Below are 21,818 nucleotides of genomic sequence, written 5' to 3'. Positions count from 1 at the left end.
TGGACAATCACACTGGAATAGTATATAACTGGACTAAAAATATATATAAGAGGGTCTAATTACAGTTGTGGTTTTGATTGTGAAATAATTACCAGCAGTCTCTTATTTGACAAGCAGAAGCCTTCTTTACTTTTTTTGGAACTCCTCTGCTGTTAATGAGCCAACTCCTGTAACAATGATAGAATATAAGCCAGAATTACAAGTCACCAATAGAGTAAAAACTAGCAGCATTTCCTTTATTAAGGGAGAAAGAAGAAGTTTAAGGTCCAAATTGGAAATTTGATTACCAAACTAGTAAACTACAATACACAGCAGTAGGCATCTGGGTTATATATATAAGCATGAGGCATCTGGGTCTACACATTTATATATCATATATTATATATGCTGAGAACCACCAAAGATCAGAGGCAAAAATATATACCGGAGCTCTCTTTGGAGGAGCGACTGTGGGGGGTTCGCGGTGGTCGGAGACGAGCGGCTAGTGGAGGAGCGACTGTGGGGGTTTCGCGGTGGTCGGAGATGAGCGCCGAGTGGAGGAGCGACTGTGAGGGGTTCACAGTGGTTGGAGAGGAGCGGCGAGGGTCCGATGGAGCGATGGAGAGGAGCGGCTACTGTTTCGTTGAGGAGAGAGGCGAGAGTGAGGCAAAGAGGGAGGAGACGGCAGAGGGAGGGGACGGGAGGGGAGGGGACGGCGTTCGACGGGAGGGGAGGAGAGAGCTTCGATCTGAAAAAAAACTGAGAAAATGGGTTAAGGGGAAATGGGGGCTCGACGGGAGGGGAGGAGAGAGCTTCGATCTGAAAAAAAAAACTGAGAAAATGGGTTAAGGGGAAATGGGGGCTCGGGGTTGAAGAAGATGTTTTTAATGATTTTCACCAACGACTATCAATGAGGACAAAGTCGTTGGTGATTGGACATCACTGACGACGTGGCAGAGTATTACTGACGACAAAGTCGTTGGCAATACTTTTTAGAGGGAAAAAGCCCGCCTCTTCAACGGTTCATTTTCAAAAACAGTAGAAAACATCAATGAGGACAATGTCTTCATTGATAAATTTATCAATGACGACATTGTCCTCATTGTTGTAATTTTCGTTGGTGATATTTTATTTAACCAAAAGAAAAAAGTATTACTGACGACAGTGAAATGTCGTTGGTGATACTATGACTTCTAACAACATTTTGCCGTCAGTAATAGTGCCGTTAGTGATATTAGTTATTCTTGTAGTGAAAATCACCCCAGATGGATACCAAAGTGAAAAATTATGTGTCTTACAATAATTGCATCGAACCAGCATCGAGCAACGTCAATTTTTAATGAAAATCTTGATTTTGAAGGCCCCATCGAGCTGGTATCGAGCACCATCGAGCAAAGTCAATTTTCTACAGATTTCAGAGTTTCATCAAAACTGAAAAATAACTCAAAAACCATGCCCAACTCGATGGTTGTTACATTATATTAATAATATGGATATTTATTATCTTAATGATCTAATTTGAATATTTAATATAATATTTTTATTTTTAATATATTTGTTTTCAATGATTTAAATTTTAATTAATTATTTTCTAATTATTAAAATATTTTTTTTATTTTTGTATAAATAAAATAGTGTCGCCCCTAATAATCAATTATCAAGGGTGAATGGTGACATATCAGGGTGGCACATCGATCAAAAGTTATGCCACATGTGAAAAAATTTGGGGAACATCTCAACTTTTCAACTTTTATGGGCGACGCAGTCGCCTCTGATATTGAAATATTATGGGCGACCCATTAGTCGTCCCTAATGTACACCATTAGGTGCATTTTATTAGGGGTTGTCGCCACTAAAACTGAAAACACCCATTAACATTCTAAGTTGTGCAAATCTGAAAAATAAAGAAGATATTTTCTTTATTTTGACTAGTAAGCAAGATGTGGTTGCTCTTGACATGAGACTGCATTTATTTTATCACAAGTATAAAAGACAAAAAAAAATTTCCATAAACCCTTCGTATACAGCCATGTGAAAAGCCTTACGAGTAAGACAAATTTTTTCAATGCATGGATGGCTCCTCTAGTGATTAATTAATAATGAGCCAGCCACTGGATTTTAGGACCTATCAAAACATGACGTTAGACAAAACGTAAGACTGGTCTCTATTGCAATTAGCAAAATTTTCTTCAATCCATCATTGTCCATTAACTAAAATACATATTTGAATATATATATAGGTAGCGATTACAGCACATTCATTTTTTTTTTATAATATCGGTGCAATCAGTTTGTATTTTCTATAATTCGATAATTTTTTTCTATTTTTTTTTATATAACAGTGTGCATTGTAATTATTTAAGACTCTGCAAATTTTCAAGAATTTCTGAATAATTTACAATGCCAAAAATAAGGTTCAAACAGTTGACTTTTACATGTATATACAAAAAAATAAGCACATGAACAACAAGTTGTTTCAACCATGTTCTCGATACCCTAATTTATTCGGAATTTCTTAAAAAAAATGTAGGATGTTCTAGAGATAGCTATAATTTACACAATTATATAAAAAATTTGGGATTATATCTTTCCAGATGTCGTAAATAAAAAAAAAGATGCACCGATATTATCAAAAAAATAAATATATTTTAGTTCGCTCCTTATATAAATATATATTTATATATATATATATATTACACAAAAAGACATAACAGAGCTAGCCCCACTTGTAAGCCAAGTCCAAGAACTGAAAAAAATTCGCATAGGTCCAAGTATTTTGATCCTAACAGCGGGAGAGTTGCAGCTGTGGAGGCTGTTGATGAATGAAGTGTTGACTTTTCTAAGTTATTTTCTTTGGATATATATTTCTTCACTAGTGGGGTATAAATTATTTTTTATTTTTTGAAATGAAGTTGATTACATAAAGAGCAAAACCAGCAAAGGAAACATCTAAGGAATAGCTAGGCCTAACAAGCCTGATAGGCAACTAGGGAGTCTCTTGTTTTTTTATTAAAGCATATCATTGGCAACTAAATGAGAGACCAAATTAATTTTGTCTCTCTCAGTTTGAATTGAAAACTCCTCTTGGATGAATCAATCAGCCTTCAATTGCTCAGCTGCCATCTTTCTTGTTTATGTTGAAATTTTGTGTGCAGACTAATTTTTAGTCATTTTGGGGCAAACTTTTGAGTGAGTCCCCATATAAATTAGTGAAATGTTTTGTGTAAATTTGTGATCTCCTATGAGAGTACATCAAATTTGATTATTTACTTGTCCAAAATGCATATTAGGTGAATGCAAAATTATCACCTAATTTAAGATAAGAATATGAAAATCAGGATATTTTGGTGGTAAAATTGGGATAAGTTGGAGTCCTGCATGGAGAGTGAAGCTCCATCATTTACCATTTCAAACCTTTAAATGTGAAGCTCCATCATTTCTTCATTTACCATTTCAAAACTCCATCATTTATTCTTACAAGCAATGAAATGTTTTTACTATATAGTATATAATAAAAAGGAAATGGTTCTATTGTATAACTTTAGAAAAATGAGGCCTCCTAGTCCAAAAAATGAAAGCTTGTTTGTTTTTATTGTATATAGACTACCAAGTGTGTGAAAGTGTTCTAGTGCTTGCTCAAGTGTGCTTTAAAAATATTTGATTTAATTTAATTTGTAGCAATTTTTATATTAATTATATTGGCATGATATTATAGATATTTTGTTTTATTTATTTGTTATGATTGATTATTTTCTATAAATAATCAATATTACATGTATGGGCACTATATTTGAACCCCAAAATTTGTGGTTACATTTTTCTAATTTTTTTTCTTTTTCATATTCTAAAAGATACATATAAATAATATGGGTTTTTAAATATTTAAATAAAAAAATTAAAACAAAAAATATAAAAAAATTTGTTAAAATAATAATAGTTTTTTTTCTAAAAAATTATACATTATTTTTTAATAAAATAATGAAAATAATATAAAATAAAATTATTGAAATTTACAAAAAAAATGAAATTAAAGAATGCCAAAAAAAATATAGAGAAAAAGTGTTAGAAATGATTTTAAAAATTAATTTTTTTTAATTAATGAGGTGTATTTATATATTCTTGGGGTGCAAATATAATACCCCTTTTTGATGAAATTCTAGATGTTGTTTACTCAGCTCTGGGGAGGGTCTTCGAAGATTGCGTTTCAAAGACTGGTTGGCCTTCAACTAGGGAAATAACAATGTCGTTTGAGAATGTCAAAATTTATAATGGAAACTTGATTGAGCATGTGAATAAGAAATTGTAAATGGGGATATTTTGGAGTCCCACATAGAAAGTGAAGCTCTATCATTTCCCCTTTCTAGCTTGGAAATGTGAAATTCCATCATTTATCATTTCAAACATATAAAAGGGTAGAAATTTTTTCTCCTAAGACACACCAAAAATTATATAAATGTTTTCCTATACTATAGACTTCAAAATATTCCACAAATAACAATATTTAGAGACTTAAAAGTATACTCACTAAGTCAGTCGTGAAATTAGACGATCGTGATAGAAATTAGACATAGTGTTCAATTCATTGGACTTAAAAGTATACTCATTTAGTCAATCCTGAAAGAAGGTTGACATAGTGATAGAAGTTGGACATAGTGTTCAGTTCATTGGGGATAATACCAAAAGTGATCAGTTCTTGGGGTAAAGCCAAAAGTGATTAGTTGCTGGCATCTTAACTTTTTTAAGAAGAAAGTGTGATATACTAGACTCAATCTACAAAGTCTAATTTTGTTATATGAATTAGTTTGTAGCAATTTAAAAAATATATAATATTATATTTTTTTTCTATTTATTTTTCACATTTTTTTATCAAAAGAAAATATATATTGATCAACAAACAATTACAAAACAAGCCAGAGGAAGGAACAACCTACTCCTACCAAACCAGACCACCAATTACAAATTCATTACAAACTGAAGTATTTGCTTTTCACGAAAAGAACACTTACTGCCTACTAAATTCAGAATTCTAGCTTTGATAGAAAATCTAATCATCCATCACTGCACCAGACCAGAGGTGTCTCAACTTAATGATCCTCCTCCAATACCAACTTGTATCTTGCTTTAAACTATACTCCCGAATTGACTCACCCTTTAGATAAACACCATTAATCTATTTAACCCATAACAAGTCCTGCTTGGAAGAGATTGCCCAGAAATATTTAGCCATCACTATTTTGTTCCAAGAAGAGCTATCCTTAAAACCCAACTCTCCAAAGCATTTAGGTCTGCTGACATGCTCCAAGGATATCCTATGCATTTTACATTTTATGCAATATTATCATGTATTTTGGTTAACAGTTCTTGCAGTCTTGTTTTCCACACCATGCTCTTTGTGAAACTCACGAAGCTATATAGTTCCAACTCCACACCATGCTAGCTCTTGCCATATTTTCCATGAGATCACAACAAAGAATTCAAAATCATTTCCAGTCAATAGTCATCAATTTAGAATGGTCTGAAAGCACCAATCCACGTCACTGCTTTGCAGCCCCCAAAGAGCATGACAAAGCAAGGTTATATAATGGATAATGGCTAAGTTTCCAGAAAAGTACTTTCTCCCTCAAGTCCTAATCACCCACTCAAATCTTCAAAATCAGTTAAGAATTCTCCTGGCTAAACACATTGCAAATGAAATTCTAAAATTACAAAATTAAATAAAATCTATAAAACTATAAAATTAATTGTCGAAATCTAAAATTAAATAAACAAAATCCAAAAGTTAAAAAATAGATTTTTTTTTGTAAATTTTAAATTTAATTAATTTTATAGATTATTTATATGAAAAATAAATATATTAATATAGTTGTATATATAAATACATATTCCCTTCTTCTTATTTATTCTTTTTTAATATAAAGAATAAAAGTAATTAGAAAAATTAATAAAAAAGAATAAAGAATAAGGGAATATGTTTTTTTTAATAGTAACAATTTAGTTTTCTTTTTAACTTAAATGAATTTTAAATAAATATAATCTTTTATTGAATTTTTTTAATAATTTTTCTTAAATTTTTTAAGAACTAATAGAAAAATATATTGTTAAATTTTTATAATTAAACGGGACACAATTTAGTAGTTGTCAAAATTTAGAGAGCAAATATGCTAATTATTTTATGCAAATCGTAACAGGGACACAATCTGATAGCATCAATAGTTTATGAAATTTTTTAACAAACCGTATATTTTAGGAGACACAATCTGGTAGTGTTAAAAGTTCAGGGTATAAAAAATATTATTTATATATCATTGAAAAACCAAATTGTATCCAACTTTGTTGTAACATCTTAATTGATAAATAGTAACCAAAGTATAATGCCACTACAAAAAAAAATGTTATATACTGAGAACATTATACCGAGAACCTGTCCTCGGTATAGACATTTCATATGCGCGGGACATTTTCGCGGTTCTGAATAGGTTTAGTTGCTATACCGAGAACCTATACCGAGAACATGTTCTCGGTATAGGGTTTATAAATATCCCCCTCAGCCGCGAAGCCCCTTCTCCTTCCTCTCTGGTTTCTCTGGGTTTTCTCCGAACCGTTCGCCTCCCTCCGCCGATTATCGCCGTTTTCCTCCATAAAACCTCGGTTTTAAGCCCCAAAATTGCCAAGGGTGAAGGAATTTATGTGTATTTGTTGAAGGTATGGTTTATTTATTCATTTTATATATATATATTTATGAAATTGTATAATGATATTTTCTAATTTTTATTTGAAGGTTGGGTATTCGGTTTTTGTTGGACTATAGAGATTGCTAGCCAGATATTGAAGGCATTGGTAAGTTTTTTTTAATTTTTCTGTATTTTTTTAATTTTTTTTTTCAAATTTTGAATAATTTATGTTTTTTTTATATAAATAATATAATATTAATTTTAATAAAAATCTGAAATAATTATATTAGATAGAATGTATTTATTTTTAGGTTTTCAAAATAAGTATTAGTAAAAATGATATTAGGAATTAGAAATTTTTTATATGATTAATTAGTATTTTTTTTAAAATAAATTCTATGTTGTTTTGGTGAATTTTATGTGTATTAAACATATTAGTAAACATATTAAATATTTGAGTGTTAATTTGAAAATTTTGGTGGTAATGTTAGTATGTTGTTGTTGTCAATTTTAATTTTTTTTTTGCTTATGTTAGTAGTAAAAATTCAGATTTTATGAATATTGATGATTAATTTGTTGTTGTTAATTTTTAGTCGAATTTTAATATTTTGGTTAGAAAATTGAATAATTAATAAAATTTAGACTAATAATTATATATTATATAGTCGTTTAAAATGTATTTGTAATGCTCTCTGCATGATCTGGGTCTGGATATTTTTTATGTGTTATTTGCAGAATTTTAAATTTGGGGATAGATGAAAATATAGTCGTTATGCTGCCGAATTTTTTATAGAATTGTAAAATTTAGAGATATTGTGAATATTAGTAAAAGTACTCAATAAAATTTCTAATTTAATAAATAGTGAATTGATAAGTAAAATAATATATTATAGAAACCGATGATGATAGTGAAGATTATTATAGTGATAATTAAGTGGTAATTTTATAATATGTTGAAGTAATTATTTTTAACAATAAATAATTTTATATAGTCATTTTTATGTGATAAATGTAATTTTAATATCGATTAATTTGACAGATATGGCTGATGTTATTGCTCAATCTCACAGGGGTGATGGTGGAGGATGCGATCCTCCACGTGGACCGTCAGATATCCCAGCTGATTGTGAACGAGGTAATACTTTACACATTGATATACTCCTTAAAATTTAACAATTAATCCATATTAATTTTAAAATATTGAATTTGCATACAATAGCGTCTCCAAATAAACGTGGATGCCATAAAGGATTGAACACGCGGGAAAAGAGGGAACAGTTGGGGCGTCCTCTCCCTCTCGAGTGGGATGTGCGTGGGAGAACATATAAAGAGATCGGAGAGTACAGTTCAAATTTCTCAAGAGAGCTCGGATTACTTGTTCGACAGTACACAGATCCGGACTGCCCTCAATGGTCAAAAGTACCAAATGCCTCGAAAGAAAGAATACTTGCACATTTGGAAGTAAGTAGTTTATGTATTTTTATGTTAATTCTCATTTTATGTTATATATCATATTTACTAATAAATGTTTGTAAATTAGGATGATTTGTTTGATATTGGGCGTACTAGATATGGAGAAGGGCATATGCCTGGGATTTTGAGAGGCATTGATACTTCGTGTGCTAAAAAGTATTCGGACTGGAAGTACGATATTAAAGAGCATTTAATGATTAATGGGCCACAAAATCGTTATGGTGGTTGCACAGATACGCAGTGGCAAAAAGAAATTGAATTTTCCGACGCCCAGAAATTACGGTATTAATTTCTTGCTAAACTTAACTATCTTAATTAAATATATTACTAACGATAACTTTTTGCAGAAACGTTCTGTGGTCAACAAGGAAAATAGAAGGAAACTGAAAGAGCTTAACTATGGAGTTTCTTAGTCAATCCCAGCCCTGCGCTATAAAAAAGTTAGTTAATTAATTATATTTTAGTTTATTTTTCTTATTTATGTTTAATTATTAATTTTATAAAAATATATGTACGTGACTAAAGCTGTAAATACGGGTCGGGCTTTTGAGCACAGCACGAAACCGGCACGAGCCCGGGAGGCACGAGCACGACACGGCACGAAAAAATATGGGCTTGGGCCAGGCACGACACGAAAAAAATATGGGCTTGGGCCAGGCACGGCACGACACGGGCTTAGCACGACACGGCACGACAAGCCCGAAGGCACGACACGAAAGCACGAACAAACTAGCCCGAAAGCACGACACGATAAAAAACCCGATATTTTGACATTAATAATCATAATAAATTTTTATTTGTCAATAATTAATAAATTAAAATGATAATATATGTCTTATTTTTTTCAATGTTTATACTTTTATAATTATATTAATTTATTTTAAGATTTGTTAGTTAAATTTTTAGCATTTATTAGTAGGTATTAAAATTCTAATAATTATCTTTGATATAATTTTGTGTAAAATATTGTTAAAAAGTATATAAAAATATCTAAAATTATAATTTAAACAAAGAAATGTATTTGGTGTGGTGGTAAGTCCATTGATTGTTAAAGAGGAGGTGGAGGGTTCAATTCTCCATCCTCACATTTTTTTAGCAAAAAAAAAGTGGGCCCAAATTTGGGCCCGAATATAGAAAGTGGGCCCGAATAAGGAAAGTGGGCCGGCCCGACTTGGGCCCAACACGGCACGAGCACGGCACGAATTGAATGTGGGTCGGGCCCGGCCCGGCCCGAATTTTCCGGAGGCACGAAAAATGTGGGCCGGGCCGGGCCGGGCCGCCCACATTTACAGCTCTATACGTGACAGCGCAATTTAGAGACTGGGCAACTTGAGTCCATCCCGGATAGCTGGATGGATACTCACCATAAATCAGGCACAGGGTGGGTGACAGAGACAGCCAAAAATACTTGGGTACGTTAAGTTTTTTTAAACATTTTTCAAAATTTTAATTGTTTCAAAATTTTAATTACATTATACATTTTATCATAGGAGGAATTGCGTGCATACCGCGACACACAGGCAACTGATACTGAGAGTTCCACACCAGTTTCGAGTGTGCCTGAAGATGAAGACATATCTTTGGTACAAACTGTCTTCGGAAAAAGACGGGGCCACCAGAAAGGATATGGACATATCCTTAACATAAGGGACCAAACTCCATTTGATTTTCGTCCTTCACAAACTAGAGATGAAGAGTTGTCTGAGATGAGAGAGCGTCTTCGACAGTTAGAGGAGCATGTCCGGACTCATTGTATCACCCCGGGATCTCAATCTGCCCCACCACCACCCGATGATCCCGATGTTGGAGCACCAACTCAGTAGGACTTATGTTTGAATTTTATTACAATTGACTATTACATTATCATGTTTAACACAACTCTTTACTTTGATTCAGCGAACATACTCTTATGTTTTTATTTATATGTTTAATATAAGTGTTTTAATCTTATTCTATTTTTTATATTTAATTCAAATTAAATAAATAAATATTACAAATAAATAAATAAATATTACAAATTTTAAAAAAAAATCGGGAAAAGTCTATATCGAGGACATTGTCCTCGGTATATACCAGAAAGATGTCGGTATATACCAGTACGATGACAAATTGGGGTTGGTTGTACCGAGGACATTTGTCACTTTCTACCGAGGGAGGACAATGTCCTCGGTAAAACCTATACCGGGAACATTTTTAATGTCGTCGGTAGAAGTTTTGTTTTACCGACGCGGCTGTACCGATAACTTTCTACCGACGACATTGTCTCGGTAGAGGATATACCGAGGACATTTCGGCTTATACCGAGGACATTTGTTCTCGGTATAAGCCTTGTTTTTTGTAGTGTGCATTTACTATTTGGTTTCAACAACTAACGGACTCATTATGCATAAAAACCAAAACTTTGCCAAAAAAAATATATTACTCATGCTCATATATGTAAACAATATGACCACACCATTGAATGTATTACCATAGAATCAAATAGAAAACAAAAAGTACCCAACATAATTTGTTCATACAAAGTAGCCAAATTCTAAATTATTACCAAATTTTTGCCGTGATGATTAATGTTCTTAATAGTATAAGGATTCCTTGGCAAACTCACCTATTTTTTAAAGTCATTTTGCTCTCTAGTCAAGTTTTAATAATTCTTTGCAAAATGGACTCTCATAATTTAGACAGGTAGTCGAAAATTTAGACAGATAGTCGAAAATTTAGACAATCAGTCAAAAAATTTAGACAGCTGGTCGAAAAATTTAGACAACTGGTTGAATTTTAGACAGAAGTCATTTTGCAAAAAATTATCAAAAGTAGGCTAGAGTGCAAAATCACTTAAAAAAAGTCATTTTCACCAATTTCTCATAGTATAATCATATAAGAAACATTTCAGTTAATACATTAAAATTCCTAAAATAAAAAAGTCATAATAAACACACATTTTTCTATACTAAAAACCATAGGGGGGTAATCTTAGAGTATATATATTATAAAAGTTGTATCATGGTGTAAATATTACTTAATTAAAGCATAAATAGAAGGTAGTTTTCAAATAAAAGTGGTATTTTTAACACAAAATTCTGTATTTTTGAAAAATATTTCTTAGGTGATATTTTTACAAAGAAAAGTAACAAAATTGTACAAGTTTCAAAGGCTAAACCAAGCCAAACAGGCTTGCGATCGATGAGAATGGGCTTTCCGTAGTCCGTACATCTCCCCCGCCACGACCACGGCTGTCGAATCCCAATGAGTAGTTTACATAAATATGAGAAAAATATATATAATTTCTAAATTTATGGGAAAAAAATAATTATACAAAATATGGTAAGTTTTAGAAAAAAAAAGTTTAAAATATGGTAATTCCATAAAATATAAAAAATAAATTACCATAGGCTTTTGTGCATATTGAAATTAAACTGGATTAGCTAGGTGATATAGCTGCTGCTATTCTAACCAGAGTGATTCTCAAGGTTGTTTCACATAACATAATCATGGCTTTTTAGCCAAACTATTCGTTACAACAAGTTTATATATATATATATAGAGAGAGAGAGAGAGAGGGAGAGAGAGAAAGAGAGAGAGAGAGAGAGAGAGATGGACCTCAACATCAACTCCACGACCCTGTCTACAGCTGCGTGGGCGTGATCACTCTCCTCCAGCATCAACTCCGACAGCTCCAGATGGACCTCAGCTCCACCAAATCCGAGCTCTCCAAGTACCAGAACCTCGGCCTCATCGCTCACACTAGTCCTTGTATGAATATATATATACACGTCTTCTTTTTCTTCTTCTAATTTCTTTATTCTTTTTCTTCTTCCTCTTTTTCTTCTGTCTATTCTTTTTTTTTTCTTTCTTCAAATCTTGTTTTATTCTTCTTCACATCTTATTTTGTACTTCATATTTGATTTTTCTGGGTTTTTTTTCTTCCAAATCTGTTAAAGTAACTAAGTACCAGCGATTAACCTGGGATGCTCTCCGGAAGAGCATAAATGGGCTTGTGAACAAGGTCAATTCTACAAATATAAAAAAACATTATTCCGGAACTTAATCTGATCAGGGGCAGGGGTTTGTTCTGCTGTTCTTGAATGAAGTCACAAATGGCATCTCCAAGATTTACAGATGTCTTTGCTGCTTTGGTTGCTGTTGTCAACACCAAGTTCCGTGTGGTTGGTGATCTATTATTGAGAAGGATAGTATTGCAGCTTAAACGAGCATATAAGCGAAATGACAAGGTACATATATTGTTTCCCTTTCTGTAGTTTGATTTTGATCAACTTTTTTATTACTATATATATATATGAACACATAAATTTATATTGTGTTCTCATCTTCAATTGGCGGCTGTATTTCGTTTTCAGTCACAATTACTGGCTGCTGTTAAGTTTAAAGCACATCTGGTAAACCAACAAGTGGCACACGAGATTATCGCTTTGGAATTGCTCACTGTGCTTCGAGAAAACGCAACTGATGACAGCGTTGAAGTCGCTGTTGGTTTGTGACAGAATGGGGTTCTATTCTCCAGGATCTCTCACCCAAAGGATTGCACGGTATGGTCACTTTGGAATCTTTTGTACTTTGTGCTTTTATTTGTTTACTGATATGTGTGTTTATCATTCCTCATGTGATGGAGTCTTATCTTCTTCCTCTTTTTCTTCTGTCTATTCTTTTTTTTTTCTTTCTTCAAATCTTGTTTTATTCTTCTTCTTCTTCACATCTTATTTTGTACTTCGTATTTGATTTTTCTGGTTTTTTTTTCTTCCAAATCTGTTTAAGTAACCAGGTACCATGACACATGATTCATTTTATTCATATCTGATTTTTTTTAGACCTAGCTGTAACCAGTTACAATAATGATTTATTTAGATTCTTTTGTTTAGATTTGATTTTGTTTTCACACCTAACTAAGTAACCAGGTACCATGACAATTGGTTCTTTTTTTTAGATTTGATTTTTTTTGTCAAATCTCGCTATAACCAGTTACGATTATGATTAGTTTATATTTTTTGTTTGAATCTTATTTTTTTCCAAGTCTGGCTAAGTAACCGATTACCATCGCAACTGTCTCTGATTTTTTTTTCAGACCTAGTTGTAACCAGTTACCTTCACCATCAATTTAGGTTATTTTTTTCATATAATTTTTTTATCTTCCACATCTCACTAAGTATCTAGTTACAATTCAGTTGATATTTTGATAATGCTACATTACTTAAAAATATAAAAATGATTTTTATAGTTGTAACTGTACGCCTTGATTTTCCCACGGGCTGTTAGCGGGCTGAGATACGGCCTAATCATGTCTACCACGTGGACATCCCCAAGACCGAAGCTGCTGTCGTAAGGTCCTACCTCCTTAGCTCACGGTAACCAAAGGGTTCGTCAAGATTACTTAAGGACTGAGTCTGGACTCTGAAGGTCACAGGTCGAGGGAAGCATCTAGCTCGTGGTACGAGCTAGAGTTGGAGGCTGTGACCTTTTATAAAGTCAACCATGCAAGGTAAACGTGCATATATCAGACATCATGTGTCTGATATATCCCTGACTTCTCGGACACGCAACATGAACGTGCGTATTCAGACATCCACGACTGGGTCGGGCCGTGCGGCCCATTATCCCCCTTACCTATTGATTAGACCACACTTCATGTGTCAGGTTTTAGGAATTAATCATGAATGTCACAGAGTTGACATGATAGGTAAGAAGGTCACGGGATGACCTTCTTACCAACTCCCAGGTGCCCTCTCCTATAAATATGGAAACCCTAGGAGTTGCAAAGGGTTGGATTCTATTGTGTAAGAAATACCCTGTAAAAGAATATCAAGCATATAGCAATAATATTGACTGTTGGAGTAGAAGGATTTTAACCTTTGAACCACCTAAAAAACGTGATTGTGTCACCAACCCATTTTCAAAAGATCATTCATCTATTTCGGTTCAACATAAGCACTAATCCCTTCCTCTTATTTTCTTAATTACCTGTTGGCGAAGAACCGCGTCAATAGTTTGGTGCTTTCATTGAGAGCTAGTCAGATTGGTGCGGTCGCAAACATCCACTATGGTGACCACTCGATCCAGACACGGTAACGAGACGGAACAACATGATGGGCAAGAGGCTCATCATATCGCCATCCCTGGTGAACAAATTCTTGAGGTCCAACAGCGGCCGGGCAAGCAGCCGGTGGGCCAAGATGAGACTGGAAGTTCGGCGCCTCGGCCACCTAATCCAAACCCAGATTTTCACACTGCGGTAGAGATGGAAAATGCTCAGCTGAGGAGCCAACTAGCGAAAGCTAATCAGCAGATTAAGGAGGTGTTGGCCTGACTACCCCCTCTTACAACCGACGCTAACGTCGGAAAGAGGCAAGGCGAGACACATAAGTCCCGCCGGGGTACTCGGTCCAGGCCTAGCCACTCGGACAGACCTCCGACAGCCAACTCTGTTCCCTCATCACACCGTCGAGAGGTAAACTTCGAAGAAACGCCTAGAGCCGAACAACAGTATAGCCGTTCGGTCCGAACTTCAACTCCCAGCTCCCAACCAGCCTCGAGCGCGCCCCGGAGAGCTCGAGGAAATTCCAGAAGGAGGTCCGGGGAGGGCTCACAGCATCAGCCCATCCCCACCAGCCGTCGTGCGCCTCGTCCAGATCGCCAGGCGCGGGACCCGCAGGTTGGCAGGGCCGAAAGGCCCCCACCTAACTTGATCCGCCCTGACGGAACCAGGATTGCATCTCCAGTCAGGCATCCTCCGTCTCCAATAAGGTATCCATCTCCTCCTCGGCCCATCCGAGATATTCCGGCCTACAGAATCAGCAGGAGAAACCCGCCGTCCGCAGGACCTTCCCGACGTAGCAGGGCACCGAGAGAAAGCCCGGATCCTCACCCCCAAAGGCGGACTCCGAGCTTCTCTAACAGGAGCTACTGGACCGGCAGTCGCCGGAGTGACCTTTCTGACGGAGACCTGCGTCAACATTTAAGCTCGGCACAAAGTCCTCAAACCACCCAGGGGGGCGACCTTCGAGATCGCCTTAACTCTCATAGAGGAGAACCAGTAGGAGGTGGCAGCCATGCTCGCTCAGGGGGAGACCTGTCCGAGGTGCGTAACGGCGGGAACACCCCAAATAACCTATCTCAAGATAGGAGGGGCAATAACCCACCAAACTTACACAGTGGATCCGGAGCTGTTGAGCAGCCCCGGAATAACCAAGGAAATCAGGACAAAACCCTCGAGCGCCTGGTTCAGATGGAGGAGCTAATGAGGAAGCTCCTGTCGGAGAAAGAGAAAGTTGAGTATGATTCGGGGGACGAGCTGGAACTCTTCGCCCCAAGCATGGCAGCAACGGCATACCCACCCAGTTTCCGTATGCCGCACCTGTCCAAATTCAACGGAGATGGAGACCCGTCGGATCATCTGGGGATGTTCAACACCTTGATGATGGCCCACAACATTGGCCCCCAGCTGAGGTGTCTGATATTTCCCTCCACACTGACTGGACCAGCCAGACAGTGGTTCAAGTAAAGCAAAAGACAATCAATCAGCTCCTGGAAAACTTTCTCGGCTGACTTCAAAAGGGCATTCCGAGCCTCCCAGGCTGCCCGCGTCAAGGCCGACTCTCTGGCTAACGTGAGGCAGCAGCCCGACGAGCCTCTGAAGGCTTTCCTAAGCAGGTTCGCAAACATTGCTGCTCGAGCCAGAGACGCGGATGACAGCTCCAAGCTCATGGCCTTGAGGACTGGAATCCTCGTCGGAGGGGGACTCTGGAAAGATATACAAATGAAGGGAGTTAGCTCAGTGAACGAGTTCCTAAATAGGGCCCAGGAATGGATCAACTTGGAGGAGGCCGAAGCCTCAGCTGCAGGAACCAGCCAGGTCCCTGAGCAGCCCGCTGGAGTGGGAGCAAAGGTCGTGACAGCGACCCAAAACGTCACACAGAATAACCAGTTCGGTGGAGGCAAAAGAAAGGGGAACGGCGAGGGCAGCCAGCACGGCCCAAAGAAGAATAAGTCCGTATACAAGTTTAAGCCCGTCTACGCGACTTATACAGAGCTCACCCACTCTAGGGAGAACATCTTCCTAGCTAACTCCACTCGCCTCCCCTGGAAGAGGCCGGAGCCGTTGAAGCACCAGAAAGGGGAAGAAAGACACCTCCAAGTTTTTTCGTTTTCACAACGACGTAGGCCACAATACTAATGATTGTAGGCATTTGAAAGATGAGATCGAGACTCTCATCAGAGCCGGCCCCTTGGCTCAGTACGCACAGAACAGGGTCCCAGCAAGTCGACCTGCTCCAGAGGTCCCGGTCAGTCAGCCCGGGTCTCGGATAGATCAAGACGTCCCTCCTCCCGTGATAGGAGGAGAGATATCCACAATATCTGGAGGTCCGCATTTAGCTGGCGTAAGCAGGGGTGCCCAAAAGAGGTATGTAAACGAACTCAAGGCGTATAATGGAGTAGAGTTCGTCCCGGAGCAGCGTCTGCCAAAGCAGCAGCGATTGGAGAGGCAACCGATCATTTTTACGGAAGAAGATGCGGGCCATGTCCAGTTCCCTCATAACGACCCTCTGGTCGTAGCAGTTCAGCTCGCTAATCGAAAGGTTAGGAGGGTGCTAATCGATAATGAGAGCTCGGTAAACCTTCTATTCTGGTCCACATTGGAGAAGACGGGTTTGGCTGTCGCCGAGCTGAAGGCGACCTCCATGATGCTGTATGGTTTTTCGGGAGAAGGATCTGCGGCCATAGGGACGATCGAGCTGGTGGTCACCCTAGGAGAAGGACCTCGGACAGTCTCCAAACTCCTCGAGTTCGTGGTCATCGACTGCCCCGCTGCGTACAACAAAATTTTGGGCCGACCCACACTCATAGCTTTTGAGGTCGTCACTTCCATTCGCCACCTCGCGATGAAATTCCCTACTTCCACGGGAGTATGCACGGTCCGTGGCGATCAGCTCGCTGCCAGGGAATGCTACAACATTTCCATGAAGGGAAAATCGAAACCCGGGCAGCTAGCAATGGTGGAGAGGAATCTCAGGAACCCTTAGCTGATCCTGAGATTGAAAAACCTCACCACGCCGAAGGGGAAAATATCGTCTTAAGTGAGGATATTGACCCCCGAATAGGCGAGGACAGGTCCGAGCTCCAGGCTATTGAGGAGCTCGAGGAAGTAAACATCGATCCACATAACCCTTCACGGATGGTCAAGCTCGGGAAAAACCTCTGTAGCAAGAGGAAGGCGGAGCTGACTAAATTTCTGCGAGACAACCTGGATGTGTTCGCATGGTCCCAGAAAGATATGGTGGGAATCAGCCCGAGTGTCATCATGCACACCCTTCATCTGGATAAAAGCGTTCCTGCAAAGTCCCAGAAGCAAAGGCGCCTGGAACAACCCGGGCTGAGACCTTAGAGGAAGAAGTAGCCCGGCTCAAGAAATGCGGCTTTATCCGTGGAGCCAAGTTTCCGATTTGGGTCGCCAACCCCGTGCGGGTCCCGAAGCCCAATGGGAAGTGGCGGACCTGCATCGACTTCTCCGACCTGAATAAAGCCTGCCCCAAAGATTGTTTTCCCTTACCAAGGATTGACCAATTGGTGGATGCCACGACGGGGCACGAGCTCATGTCCTTTATGGACGCATACTCAGGCTACAATCAGATCGCCATGAATCCGGCGGACCAGGAGCACACCATCTTCATGACCCCGACTAACGTTTATTGTTACAAGGTCATGCCTTTCGAGCTGAAGAACGTCGGTGCTACGTACCAAAGGTTAGTAAATAGAATGTTCGCAAACCAGATTGGGAAGAACATGGAAGTGTACGTTGATGACATGATAGTCAAGTCAAAGACTACCGATAACCATGTTTCCGACCTAGAGGAATGCTTCAAGATACTATGGGAGTATGGCATGAGGCTTAATCCACAGAAGTGCACTTTTGGAGTCGCATCTCGAAAATTTCTGGGTTTCATCGTCAATACCCGAGGAATCGAGGCAAACCCCGACAAGATCAGATCATTGCTCGAGCTTCCCTCACCCAGGTCGCGCAAAGAAGTCCAAGGCCTGATAGGAAGGGTGGCAGCCCTCAATCAGTTTATTTCAAAATCCACCGATTTGTGCTTGCCATTCTACAACCTACTCCGAGGAAATAAGAAGTTCGAATGGACAGAAGAGTGCGAAAGCGCTTTCCTCGACCTGCAGGCACATCTGGCCAAGCCACCCGTATTATCCAAACCAAAGGCAGGAGAGCCCCTTTTTCTCTACCTAGCTGTCACAGAGGATGCAGCTAGTGCCGTATTAGTCCGAGAAGAAGACAGGATTCAGAAACCTTTCTATTACATCAGCAAGAGATTTCTCGGGGCTGAATCCCGATACCCATTGATGGAGAAATTGGCGTTCTGCCTTATCACGGCCTCCCTAAAGCTGAGGCCGTACTTCCAGTCCCACTCAATACACGTCATGACCGATCAGCCTTTAAGGCAGGTTTTGCAAAAACCTGAAGCATCGGGACGTCTGTTAAAGTGGGCTATTGAACTCAGTCAGTTCGAGATTTTATACACCCCACGAACTGCTATAAAAATTCAGGCCCTGGCCGATTTTGTAGCAGAGTGCACAGGATTCCGGGAGGACCCTGCAGAAGACTCACCCCAGGTCACCTCGGCCCAAGCGTCGTGGAAGATCTTCGTGGATGGTTCATCCAATGACAACGGCTCCGGAGCTGGAATCATTTTGATATCCCCTGAGGGACATAGATTCCACTCGGCGCTGAGATTCGGATTCAAAGCCTCCAACAACGAGGCCGAATACGAAGCTTTGCTGGCCGGGCTAAGGATAGCCCAGGAGCTGAAGGCGAGCTCCGTCCAGTGCTTCAGTGACTCCCAGCTCGTGGTGAACCAGGTTCTGGGCGAGTATCAAGCACGTGGACCCAAGATGGCTGCCTACCTAGCGAAGGTAAAGGTTGAGCTTTCCGCGTTTGGGCGAGGCTCAATCGAGCAGATACCTCGGGAGCAGAACGCTAATGCAGACGCTCTTGCCAAGCTCGCCACCTCCGGGAAGACGGAGGCTCTGGGGTTAGTTCCAATAGAATTCTTGGAGGAACCAAGTATAGAAGAAGTCAGGATGGAGGTCGAGATGATCGCCGCTAGGCCGACCTGGATGACCCCCATCCTTGAGTATCTCACCGAGGGGAAGCTACCTGAAGGGCGTAATGATGCACGGCGGATACTGTACCAGGCCCCAAGGTATACGATGATGGATGGGATACTGTACCGACGTGGGCACTCCCTACCTCTCCTACGATGTGTTCTTCCAGGCGAAGCAAAGGCCATCCTGCAGGAAGTGCATGAGGGATTTTGTGAAGATCACACTGGGGGGTAAATCTTGGCCCTAAAGGTCTTAAGACAAGGATATTACTGGCCCACTTTGTCCAAGGACTTGATCTCATATGTCAAGAAGTGTGACAAGTGCCAGCGGTTCGCCACAGTTGCCCGAGCTCCCCCAGTCGAGTTGAAGATGATCTCTTCCCCATGGCTGTTTGCAGTTTGGGGAATCGACTTGGTTGGCGCCCTCCCTACTGGAAAAGGCGGGGTCCGCTACGCCGTGGTGGCCATTGACTACTTTACGAAGTGGGCTGAGGTAGAACCTTTGGCGACGATAACTTCCAAAAAAGTCCTCGACTTCGTGGTTAAAAGCATTATCTGCAGATTCGGGCTGCCCAAGAAAATCGTTTCTGACAATGGGACTTAGTTCGACAGCAACCTATTCACCAAATTTTGCGGAAGGTACGGAATTGTAAAAAGCTTCTCCTCCATGGCCTATCCTCAGGCGAATGGCCAGGTCGAGGCTGTCAATAAGACTCTAAAGGTGAGCCTCAAGAAGAGACTAGACGAAGCGAAGGGGGTCTGGCCAGAATAGCTCCCCCAGGTTCTGTGGGCGTACCGGACCTCGCATCGGACTCCTACGGGTCATACTCCTTTCTCCCTGACCTTTGGGAGTGAGGCAGTCCTCCCTGTGGAGATTAAGGTACTTTCACATAGGGTCCAGGCATATGACCAGGATCGCAACCACGAGCTACTCTGCACTTCCCTTGACTTGGTTGACGAAAGATGAGAAGATTCGCAACTCCAGCTCGCACATTACCAGCAAAAAATCACTCGTTATTTCAACTCAAAAGTCAAAAAGCGCGCCTTTAGCATTGGCGATCTGGTCCTCAGGAGGGTTTTCTTAGCCTGTAAGGATCCCAAAGATGGAATATTGGGACCGAACTGGGAAGGGCCATATCAAATCATCGAGGTCATTAAAGAATGGACTTACAAATTAGCTCGGCTCGATGGAGGGGCAGTCCCACGAACTTGGAACGCCATCCATTTGAAGAGATATTATCAATGACCCCCTTGTAAGGCCTAAGGGCCATTTTTTATGTATTAAGCAATGAGAATTAACTTTTCGTTTATAATTGTACATATTTACAAGTGTAATCTAAAGTAACCTCGAAAGACCCTTTCCCAGTTACTTGGGGGGCATATGGTACCTGGATATAGCCGGGTCGCCTTAAAGACTTAGAAGTTAATTCAAATCAATTGGTCGTTGTTTTTCTTAAAAGATACGAGATATTGATAAAAATTAACGCGAGCTAAGTCCTATCCTGGATCCAACCTGGTCACCTTAAAACTTAGAAGTTAATTTAAATCGATTGATCGTTGCTTTTCTTAAAGAGCACGAGATATTGATAAAAATTAACGCGAACTAAGTTTTTAAACTAAGTTCCTGGACATAACCAGGTCACAAAACTTAGAAGTTAATTTAAATCGATTGATCGTTGCTTTTCTTAAAGAGCACGAGATATTGATAAAAATTAACACGAAATAAGTTTTTAAACTAAGTTCCTGGACATAACCAGGTCACAAAACTTAGAAGTTAATTTAAATCGATTGATCGTTGCTTTTCTTAAAGAGCACGAGATATTGATAAAAATTAACGCGAACCTCCAATGCCCGCTTCCTCGTCCTCACGAGGGGCACCTCGTCCTCCTCATCCTCATCCCCCGCGATCTCCTCCACGAAGATAGGCCTCATCTCGCGAGCTGGGGGAGGCACCCTGGGACTCCTCAAGTTTAGAGTCTGGCCTAGGGAGATCAGCTTGCAGGCCAGCATCGTCTCGTCTGTCACGAGCTAGCGATAGTCCTTTTCACTAGGGGCAAGCCCTCCAGTGTCTCGTACTGGCTCTCGAGGATCACAGACTTCTCTATCCTCACGAAGATAGCTGCAGAATTAATCTAAGTCAGAAATGGATACAGGGGGAGCTAACCGATACTTAACTTGCGAGCTAAGGTTGAAAGGCACTTACGAGGACGGTTGAAGTAGTGCAGCTCGCAGTTTCGGAATCCCGTCGACATAAAGAATTGGTCTTTGAAGTCATTGGGGTGGCTGGGCAGCTCGATGACCGCAGCCGTGTTGGGGAACCGGGTCAAGTAATAGAACCTGTCACCTCACCCCCGCTGCTCCGGGCTGGCCTTGAGGCAGAAGAAATACAGAATGTCTGCAGGAGTGGGGACCTCCCACTCCTGTTTCAAGAATAGGTATCTTAACCCCGCCAACAAACGGTAAGAGTTGGGGGGGGGGGGGGGGAGCTGGAATGGGGCCAACCTCATGTAGTTGAGGAAATTGGCGAAGTACTGATCCAGCAGGAGGAAGGCCATCGCCTTGAAATGTTCGTCGC

The sequence above is a fragment of the Humulus lupulus genome, chromosome 4 (assembly GCF_963169125.1).
Source record: "Humulus lupulus chromosome 4, drHumLupu1.1, whole genome shotgun sequence".
NCBI classification, from domain to species: Eukaryota; Viridiplantae; Streptophyta; class Magnoliopsida; order Rosales; family Cannabaceae; genus Humulus; species Humulus lupulus.
This window is presented reverse-complemented; position numbering follows the sequence as displayed.